Genomic DNA, 11,003 nt, shown 5'->3' on the forward strand with positions numbered 1-11,003 from the left:
AATTCTCGGACATGATGGTTTAGAAGGAAACGGTACGCATTTGTCACCTTCTTTTCTTGGGTATCAAACAATTCACCATTTTTTTTTTTAATTCGTCCCTGTGTGTTATCAAGAAACCAGAAGGCCGAGTATATCTCGGGGTAAATAAATATTTAAGTAGGTTGTGGTTTTCTCCTCCCACCCCGAAAGCAAGCGCCCTACTTATTCACGTGCACTGCTGACCGGAGTTGTGAGCGGAAGGTATCCATACAAATACGTGGATAATAAATACACTTAGTAATTTCCATTGTCCAACGACTACGCCATAGCGCTGATGCGACCAGTGTGAGTCCAGTCAGTCAGTGCGCAGCTCCGTTTTCACCTCAAACGGCCTCGGTCCTGGCCCTGAGTGGCGTAGCTAGACGGCCACAATCGCCGGAAGATTGCTGCTATCCCACTGGTCTCACTGAGGAATCGGGAAACCAGGGGTGCAGAGTTCGATTCCCCACGGTGCTCGCCCGTCCTGCCGTGGTGAGAGACGGACAGCGTCATGCAGCCTCAGCTGCTGCGAGTGCGTCGTAAAGCCCTCAGTGACCAATCGGGGGCGGGCAGGGGCGCCGGCGGCCGTTATCACCGGCCACCAGCGGAGGTCGATGCCCTGAGGCCATTGACCGGCGGTCACCGGCGGCAGAGGCTGACGGCTCCGCCGCCGCGGCAGCTCGGCGGTCACTAGCGGATGCCGACACAGGAGGTAAGCCGCAGCGCGTGGCCGTGTGGCACTCAAGTCGCGTGCCAAACAACGGCGGCGGGAGAGGCTCACGCGTCAGCAGTCGTCGGTGGGGAGGCTGGGAGGCAAAGTGATTTGCTGGCTTCAGACGCCCTATCGCTTTTTTGCTCTCAGAAGATCACAGCAAACATTGGACAAAACTCGCTGATTTGTCTGCTAGATCTCTTTATGACAACAAATTTGAATATGTGACACCCCCGGCGACGCGCATCAGGCGACGGATGAGTTGCGGGAGTGGCCGAGGTCCGGCCTTGCCCAGGCGCCACTCGATCCATACCGCGGTATCGCACACCGTATAGCTACCTGCCGCGGAAGCCAGGCTGGGCTCGACAGTCGACAGTCGACAGTTGACAGCTCGACAGTCCAGTCTCTCGACTTATCCTCGTCGTGCCCACCGCTATCGTCCGACCGCTGTGGATTCAGGAACATCCGTACGTGCTGAATCAGCGGATAGCGTCAATCAAAACCACGCCAGTAGACCACAGCTGCAGTACGAACAACAGCTGGGTCTGCCTCTTTGACCAGTGAGGGGAAGCCCATTAGTTTCCTTTGGAAAAGGGTGACGTCAGCTCTGTGAGATGTACGATACTTTCGAAGGTAGGTGAGTGATTGGGAACGTGAGGAAAAATGAGGTATACATATATATATATATATATATATATATATATATATATAATGGCATATGTAGCATTCCCATTATATTCTATGCTAGCGCTGTTAAAGACCTTGGCGTAAATGCACTTAATATGCTTTTTCTACACTTGCCCTCGTTGTCTTATTATGGTTTTCTGTTAGTCATTAAGCCCAAAAACGAATTCGGCGACGTTTGGTATCTATTGGTTGGCCGGATGTTTCGAAGTTACATACTCCATGTTCAAAGGTACACACATACAACGTGCAAGCGACGCATATGTAATAGTGTGATACAGTTAGCTATCACCAGTTAGCTAAAAATATTAGGTTTAATCAGGTGCCACCCTTTTATGCCTTTCACTTCGTTAAATCAGACGCGTACGATTGAATCACTACTGCCAGTTTTCTTCAAATCATTCTGAATTGCGCAACATTTTGATTTAAAATAGCCGTTCCCGAGCGGAAAATACTATTGGGCATCCTACTCCCCAGTATGGGAGTAATACATTTAATTTGTCCTGCTTGTTTCCCGTATGTGTTCTGCAATGTTTGCAACGCACTGATTCGACAAAGTGTTTGTGTACTAAGTGCTATGAAAGGTTGAAACACTATGCTTAGACGGAAAGATATGCCAACATGAAGGTATTATCCGTGATTTGAACAAAACGTATGGCTTGGATTTCTCCCCTTATGGCGTTTACCACAGTGGATCTTTTCGACTTACTTTGGCTTTGAATTAGAAGTGGTATATGTGATACATGGTCTACTGTGACGTAATGGTTCAAAATTCAGTCAATGCGCTTCTCGGTAACAGGCCCTTGCCACTCGCCGGGCCAATCACAAACATTCTTTTACTAGCACCAGTAAAGGTGCCACGGCGGTTTTCATGGCGACGGTGGTCGAGACTGCCGGGAGGAAGCGTAGTATTTTAACAAAGTGCTGACGGCGTAATTTGGACTCCATGATGAAATGATTAGAATGATATCTCTATCATGTGTTGACGATGCTGCAGTAATACTGACACCTCACAGTGTTATCATTAAAAGAATCTGGTCCTGAGGTTTTACTGGAGTCGGTTTTGAAACGATTAAAAGATATGTCCTAAAGGTGTGACACACCCAAGTTCGGTTGCCAAATTGTATAGTGTCTAAATAAGATGGCCCATATTTTGGGAGCATAATAATTCAAGTGGTGAAACACGTGCTGAAAAGACACACCATCTACTCTGACGGTAACGATCATCTCAAAATAAGGTAGAGGGTGACTGGTGGGTTGGTTTGGTCGTTTAGTTCCGGAGACAGTGTTTCGATCGTGACCACATCCAGAACATGAGACTTCCTCTTGTTTGACGATGATGTGATTATGCTAAAGTCTCTAGCGAGGTCATCTCTGATGGGACAGTGCATTTGGTTTTGATAATATTTGATGTTGCCAGTTTTTGTCTGGTATTGTGACACGAAGCTGCTGATCTCAACGTCGACTGCACTGTTGTAGAAGTCATTATTTACCAGGACTCGTTTAATGCACTGCAATTCACTTTGCAGCTGCGTCCAATTAGAGCAGAGTTTGAAGGCTCTGCGGAAATAGATGCGTACTACACTGATCCTGTACCGTTCTGGGTACTCGCTTGTGGCACTAAGGCATCGTCCAGCATTTGTTGGCTTTTGTGCACTGTTGGTACGGATCATTGCTGTCTATGTCCAAAAATGGAATGCGGCTAGTGACGTTTGGTTCATAAGTGAATAGGAGAAATAAAGCTTGTTCCATTGCACTTTTCAGTTCAATCATCGGTCGTTCAGCTCTGATGTCTAAAAAAAAATTGTCGACATATCGTGCGTCAAGTGCGGGACGAAGAGATATATTTTGAGCGAGCTTGTTTTCCATGTGTCACATGCAGACGGAGGCAAAAGTTGCTTCCAAGGGCAGCCCCATGGCCACCCCATTCTTTTATTGGTAGAGGTTGCTGCCCGGAGTTTGCAGTCTAAAATAAAATAACATCAACATCAAGGAAGAGGAAATTTCATGTTCTGGAAGGGGTCACAACCGACACACCGTCTCCGGAACTGAACAAGCAAACCAATCGCTCAGTCACCCTTCACCGTATTTAGAGATGATCTTAACCATCAGCGTAGATGGCGTCTCTAACTTTTCAGTATATGTTTTCCCACTTGAATTCCTAAGCTCTCAAAAATGTCAACCATATTTTTGAGGGTCTGTACCAGGGGAGGGGGGGGGGGCATCACGGGATTTCCCATTGGTGACATACCGAGCGGTTGAGTACAGGATGATGACGTCACTGGGTCCTTGCGGTTACGCCATCGCCGCGCCGCCGATTTGGTGGCCACATCGTGACGGAAATACCGTAGTCGGCGCAGCACCGGAATATTCCAAACCTTAATTCAATCGTTGAAGAAGGGTGTAGTGTTTTTGCCAGTGTATCTAATGTCTTGCAAGTGAGGCATACCATGGCATCTGTAACATAGCTGGCGGATGTGACTCCCGGCGGCGCAGAGCGTCTTCCCGCTGGCTTGGACCGGCGTCCCGCTGACTTGCGTGGCTCGCCGGTGTCGATTCATTGCTAGCTGTGGGACTGCTACGCTGCCGGTGACGTTTGTCGCCTCAGCGACGGGACTTGGAGCTCCAATGGTCGCGGCTGGCGCGCCGGTGGTAGCAGCAGCTGTCCGGTGCCGGCGAACTCGATTAACCGGCTCCGGGTGAGCCGATGGGCCCAGCTGCCTGCTCCCTTCGCCGAATGTTGCATCCTTGTTTTGAAAGGATCGGCCAACTCCGAGCAAACTACTCCCTGGGATGTGTGGGTTCGTCGCTGTCGCCGCCGCCCGCCGCTGGTACGGCCCGCTTCTTTTACACTGGGTTCGGCCGACGTTGACAGACCAGCATCACGCCATCATCATAGATTGCGCGATGCCGCCAGCGTGAATTACATGATGGCGTGGCGCAACTATCATCACGCCGCGAACGGTGCTGGTGGCGTGGTCACAATCTGATATTCGGTAAACTGCTGCTACTCCCTCTGCACTCACCTGATGTTTACTGCAATGTTGTGGTGTGTTTGAAATGTCCGAGTGCATACGCACACTCCTCTTGTGAAGGCTTCGGGAGGTATGGGCACCTCGTGGTTGGGTGTAAGTTGTCTTGAGCGTCGTGTGTAGCTGTGCTGGGCATGGCTTCGGTGTCGCCCCCTGAGGTACCTGGCTTCTGCCTTCTGAGTCCACTGGGGTGCACGACGGCGGCACGTGGTTGTTTGAGAGGAACATCGTGTTGGGAGTCTGGGACTGAGAAGACCCGAGACGCCGTTACTTCTGTTTTCATTGTTTTAGACCAATAACAGACAGGTGAGCTGCCGGCCGCTTTATAACGCAGGAACCAACCCACATGTGTGGAATCCGTTGGGATGGCAACGATCTTTTTGGGACGCGCGGAACGGACTGTGTTTGCTTCGCCTATGCCATCTTGGCAAGAATGGGCTGAATCATGCATGGGATTTGCGGCGGTGACAGCGGCCACCTTCGTGCGCGTGGCCTGGGATCTGTACGGAGCCTCTGGTGTGGTCGCAGTAGGATGGCTGACCCAGACGTGGAGCCCGCCGTGGCCTCAGTGCACAGTGGCCAACGTGAAACGCGTGGGCTTAGCTATGTGTGAAGCATGCTGAGACAACTGGGGCGACCGTGGAACGCGTGGTCCGGGCTCTATGTGGAGGCTGCTAAGGTCACAGCGAGAGTCGTCTCCCGCCTTTGCACATGAAGCCTACGTTGGCAACATCATGCCAATCTTCCTGGCTCGCAACTTATGCATCACAAGCCAGTCGCCAAGCTCAGCCGGGACGTCCAGGTGGACGGTAAACCTCCAAGCTGGCCTGGCTCGAGGGCCGTCAGCACGTGTGCATGGATGACGCAGGGACTTATAACAACAAAGGCGAGAACGGTGAGCCTGACTTGCTGTGTTAGCAACATCACTGGCGCGTCTCACTTAGAGTGCACAGCACAGATGCGGGCTTGGTCAAGTTTTCCAAAGCCACACCAAGATCACGTTTTAATAAGATAGTATCATCCATCATCGTCGCCATAAATAAAGAAAATAATAGCTATTCGCTCCAGAGTTTAATTTCATAGCTAAGACGACTGAACCATACAGACAAACAGTGACCCCGTTCGGAATATTACGCAACGTACGGGGTCGCGTGCAGCGCCTGCTGAGACAAGGGCCCAATGACGTCACGCTGACGTTGAGTGGATGGAGCGCAAAAATCGCCGGACAGTCCCTGCCGCCCCTCCCTTCCCCCACCCCCCCCCCCCCCTTATAAGGTCTTGTTTCTTGCAATTTGACGACCGGACTAAACAAGCGCTCGGGTACGGGTCACAGAATGATTTCCGAACGACGCGGCATAGGAACACCAAATGTTGCATAGCTGTAGGCAATTAAAAAGCAACCTATTTCGTATAAAACATTTATTTGTACCTTGTAAGGTCACTGATCTATGGCAGGTCAAAATCGAGCCATGGATTCAGCGGAAGCAATTCCCAGGGAATTGTTCAATCTGATGGAAAAAGGGGAGTTTTAGACGAGGCCTTACATCTCTGTGATAGTTTCCTAGGCAACAAATCACTTGAATTAACAAATTCAACTGACCTAGGGTCAGGTGTGAAGATCAAACCAAGGTCAAAACAAACCTGTTTCATTACTCTAGAGCTTGTGTGAGGTAGTTTCTGGTGCGTATGCTGAATGTATTGTGAAAAACCGCACCATGCATCTTAAATGGATTGCTTAAAGGTCAGAATAGGCCACTGACCTAAAATGACTTAGGCCAACATTTTGCTCTTACCACCAAACTGTACAGCGTAATCCTTGACGCTTATGCAGACGCAGAAATCATAGCAGTCTTGCATGCTTTTGGTCACCATGAACTTCGAAAGGTTATACAAGGTCACTGACCCTAGATAAGCACCAGTGACATTTCATTGAAGAACAGGTGTCTAAGTTTCCAGTGGTTGCATGCGAGGGTCTGGGGGCACATTGGACACCAATCTGAAGTTTGGTCTTGTTTGGTCCTATTTGACCCGAAGGTTGTGAACTAGGAAATTGGAAAAGGAACCTGGGAATTGGGTGTCTCTGGGTCTCTCTGTTCCTGAGATCTCAGCGAGAGCTCAAATTAACTTCTTCTACCCGAGCGAAGGGCATTCAAGCAACCATCGGGAAGCGCGTTGGCTTGGTTATCCCTGATCGTTATACACATTGGTTGTAGCTAACTGTAACATCTTATCATGTATTCATCGCTTGTATGTTGTATATATGCATCATTGAAAATAGAACATGGAATTCCGAAACGTCAGGTCATTTAACAAATGTCAACCATCGGAGAATTCCTTTTTCCTCAACGATGAACAGGAAAACCATGAAAAGAAAACTAGAGCAAGTGCAGAAAAGCACGTAAAATGCACTCACGCCAAGGTAGATAAAAACGCTTCCATATATATATATATATATATATATATATATATATATATATATATATATATATATATCGATAGATAGGAGGTCGCCTGTGCCACCTAGCTTTTCGCGGTGTCACCTGGCTTTTGTGTTCCTGCATGAATAAAGCACGGAAAGAATAGAGTTTAATTCCCATTTTGTTGATGCTCTTGCGCCGCTGTAGCATCTTAAAGTACTAAGTGCCAGGTACCAGTCAAAACGAGATCTTGAAACCACGAAATTTCCAAACCTCAGAAGTAGACAAACCTAATTTCTAAGGCGGATGTCTATGCTTTGCGCAGTAGTAATTCTACTCCTGCGCCTGCCCCTACTCCCCCCCCCCCCCCCCCACCGCCCCTCACGTGCCGGTGCATCCCGGGCGGCGGCCGGTTACGTCACGCCGTTTCCGGCGCGTTCGTCCGTTTGTCACGCGCCACGCGTCCGCCGACGGCCGGCCATCATCGCCTTGTCTCGTTGGCATGCACGCCTGCGTGACGGACGGGCGCCGCACCGCCGCCGCCGCCGCCGCTGGCGCTGATTCCCAGGAAGGGGCCGCGCCGGTGTCGGCACCCCGGCCGTGCTGCAGTGCGGCGGGCTGCGTTTGACGCATGCGATCACGAGAGAGGAGCCATTGTCGGGGGAGGGCGCGATGACAGGATTTTTCACCGGCGACACCGGGAGAAGTAGAACACAGGGAAATGTTAAGACACCAGCAGGAAATAATCCAATGTAAGATGTCTTACTGGGGGCTCGGATGAATACCATGATATCGAAGCTGATCGCATCAACGCCCGTGATATCAGTTTCCCAGCTCACTGACGAAAACATTGGGGAAGATTGAGTAGTGTAATGATGTTTTGGCTCCAGACGCTCTATCAGTTTTTGCTATTCAGAGATCGGAGCACAGATTAATCAAGCATTTTTTTCTACCACATCTGATAATGTTTGCCGTCGGCACGCGGACGTCAGATGATTGAGCCACCTTGTTGAGCTAAAGAAAGGTCGAAATCCACTGATAATTGGATTTTTGGTTTGGATTGGTTAGTTTTCTCAGTCTTTTATCCCAACTTCAACGTGGTTTCCGCACTTGTGATTTCATAAACACAGCTTTAAACGTCGTTTTTTATATCTAACAAGTCAGCAGTGCTGCTTGGCCCGAAGGTTCATGCGTGCGCTGTTGGGAACAGGCTGTACGCTGTTGGCAACCCTGGATACGCACATATTAATGACCCTCAATCGTGCACACGCATTTTCGCTGGGTATGAGATGCCTGCAGACTGTATAAAAATTTGCTTTGGTGACAGTATAACAAAAATATCTACGAAAAATGTTGGCTGCCCGTTTTAGGCTTGGGTGCACATTCCCATATTTAGCTCTAAGGTTTTGGGAACCAAGTAAAAAACCGTTCATTAATCAAGCCATATCAAGCGCGCGCTTCTCTGTCCCCGCGTGCGCCTAGGACCAGCCCGGTCTGGAGGTCTTACCCAATTAACTCATGAGCGATGTGTGCTTTGAATAAATGCCTTCTCATGAAGTCACTAATGAGTTTATTTTGTGTTATGAAACACCGATCCGTTCGTTGTAGTTTGGAAATGGGCTGGTTGAAACACGCACATAGCTAAATGTTGAAATTGGTCTTGTTGCGGCTCTTATATTCCTTGTGCAATTTTTTATACGTTTTGAAAAGTACAACATGTTTATGGTAGCAGAATATATCCTTTGAAAACTGGTTCATAAAATAGAATGCTTAAGAGCAAAAAGCTTTCACCACCGTAGACATAGCAGTGAAGACACCACTGCAGAAAGCCTCACGGGCGTGCGTCATCCGAATTTTTTGTCTCCAAAAGCGTGCTTTTTCCGTATATGACAACATATTAGGACACGTGATTCTTAAGACCTTGGAAGAAGTCAGGAAAGTCAAAATTAAGATAACTTAAGTGCCTAACGTCATGCCTGTCTCCCATCCCGCACACGGTATCTTTCCTGTGGCAGGAAAGCGTTTCAATCCTATGATATCAGTGACTAAAGCAGCTGTGCGACGCCCCCCAAGGCGTGGAGTCTCGGGGTCGTATACTTCACTGTACTACGAGCAGCCATGCAAGGGATCTACGCAGAGCTTTCCAATCAATCCGCAGGAATCTCCCCTGTGCCACAGCTCTAGTAGCCATGGAACATTTCCAAATCCCACCCTTATTCAGCGGAGTAATCAATGTCGGATGGAAATTCATTTAGAGCCCGGCTGAACCACTCGGAGGGTCGTAACTCAGGGCCGCGTCGCTATCCAGGCACGCGCAGTTCTCGTCCGCCCCGGCCGGAAATGAAATATAACCGACATCGAACAACACTATGGCCGCGCGATGGGCTCCAGGTCGCCCCACACGGCCACACCACGCGCGCGGGTCCGTAATGACACTCCGGCGCCCCACACGGCCACACCACGCGCGCGGGTTTGCAATGACACTCCGAGCTGAACGACTCGTTGGTCACCATCAGACTGACCAGACATTCCCCACGATCCTAGTGTGCAGCTGGTCAAAACCGGAAGTCATCTGGCTGGTCAGTGGCCGTTAACGTTGCGATTTGCACACATCATGGCCGGGACTACCCAGTTTGTATGGATATTCACAGGTAAGGCGTACATACCTGTACCCACACTGTGGTTTGTACCCGGATGGTCATACCCGTACCCGTCCTGCACCCCACATGGTCATACCTTACCCACCCGCTAACTGGAATAAAGGGTGAAGAACACACATACCGATATACCGAGTGAGGTCTACCGCTTGTGCTCACGTTCTCGCTTTAAATGAAGTGTTCCACATTTAAATAAGGTTATGAACTGAAAATAGCCATGTTGAGCCCCCTTCGCTGTTGTTCAAAATGCTGCCCTTTTTTAAGACCTAGGCCCCTCTAGTTGCTGAGCTAAGCGCCTGCGAAAATGTAGAAGCGTATATCGGGGCGAGGATTTCAAATCACCTTGACATTCACGACGTCATAATATATTTAGAGCTGCATTTGTTTTTCAAAGTTGTGATTTGCGTTTTATTTCAATATTCTTTTGCAGCTGGAATTTTCTGCAGAGCTGGCAGCACTTCTTACTCATATTTTTAACCGGTCGTTGCATGAAGGATGCGCGCCATCGGGTGTGGAAGAGAGCCATGTACCCCTGTGCCAAGGAAAAGATTGCTGAAGTCGCAGGGAAGCCCGCGACCCCGAAGCCTCATAACGACTTTTAGCAAGGCTTTGAAGAAAATTATTGCTGCACAAATTCTGGCGGCCATAAAACCAAGCATACACAAGCGCCAATGCGAATATGAAAGGTGCATCGACCTGACACCATCTAATTAGGTTGTTGCATAATTTGCTGACGGAGTTAGACGAGCCAGTTATGTACTGTACCAGTACCACTGTACTAGTACATTATGTACCAGTTCTGCTTGTTATGTACGAATTTCAGAAGGAATTCGGCTAACATGATAGCAAAACGGTTATCCAGAAACATGCTTGCCGTGAGACTCTGCTCCGAGTATGCAGTGTCTGTGTTCACTCTCGCAGGAGCGGCAGCCGCGGATCAAGATGCTGGATGAAACCTTGAGTGAGTGGAAAACAATGGCATGCGACACTTCACAAGGCACCCTAGTCGACCCGGTTGTTTTCTTGGCTGTGGTTAACGGTGCCGCTGCTGACAATGAGAACTGAATGAGTGCGCAGTGTGCAACCATGAGTATGCATATCATCTTATTATACACCAGGTGTGTCGAACTGACCAAGTAACTCCGCACTGCAAACTGCAACAGCACACTTGCAAGATGGATGATTGGGCAACGGCAAACAAGATGCCATTAAATTATATAAAAACACCGATAAGTGTCAAGTCAAACATTTTTCACAGCCAAGAAATCATTAGCATCACCAAACATCATGATTCATGAAAAAGTCTGCCAATTGCCACAAAAACTAAGCTCTTAGGTGTAGCAATATCAAATGGCATGTAATGGCCACCACATGTGGATAAGATTGTGACCAAAGGATCGGAAGCTCCATATAATATATAGCTCTGCATATATGGATATATATATATACATATATATACCATATATATATATAATATATATAT

The sequence above is a fragment of the Pollicipes pollicipes genome, unplaced genomic scaffold (assembly GCF_011947565.3).
Source record: "Pollicipes pollicipes isolate AB1234 unplaced genomic scaffold, Ppol_2.1 Scaffold_7231;HRSCAF=8579_pilon_pilon_pilon, whole genome shotgun sequence".
Lineage (NCBI taxonomy): Eukaryota > Metazoa > Arthropoda > Thecostraca > Pollicipedomorpha > Pollicipedidae > Pollicipes > Pollicipes pollicipes.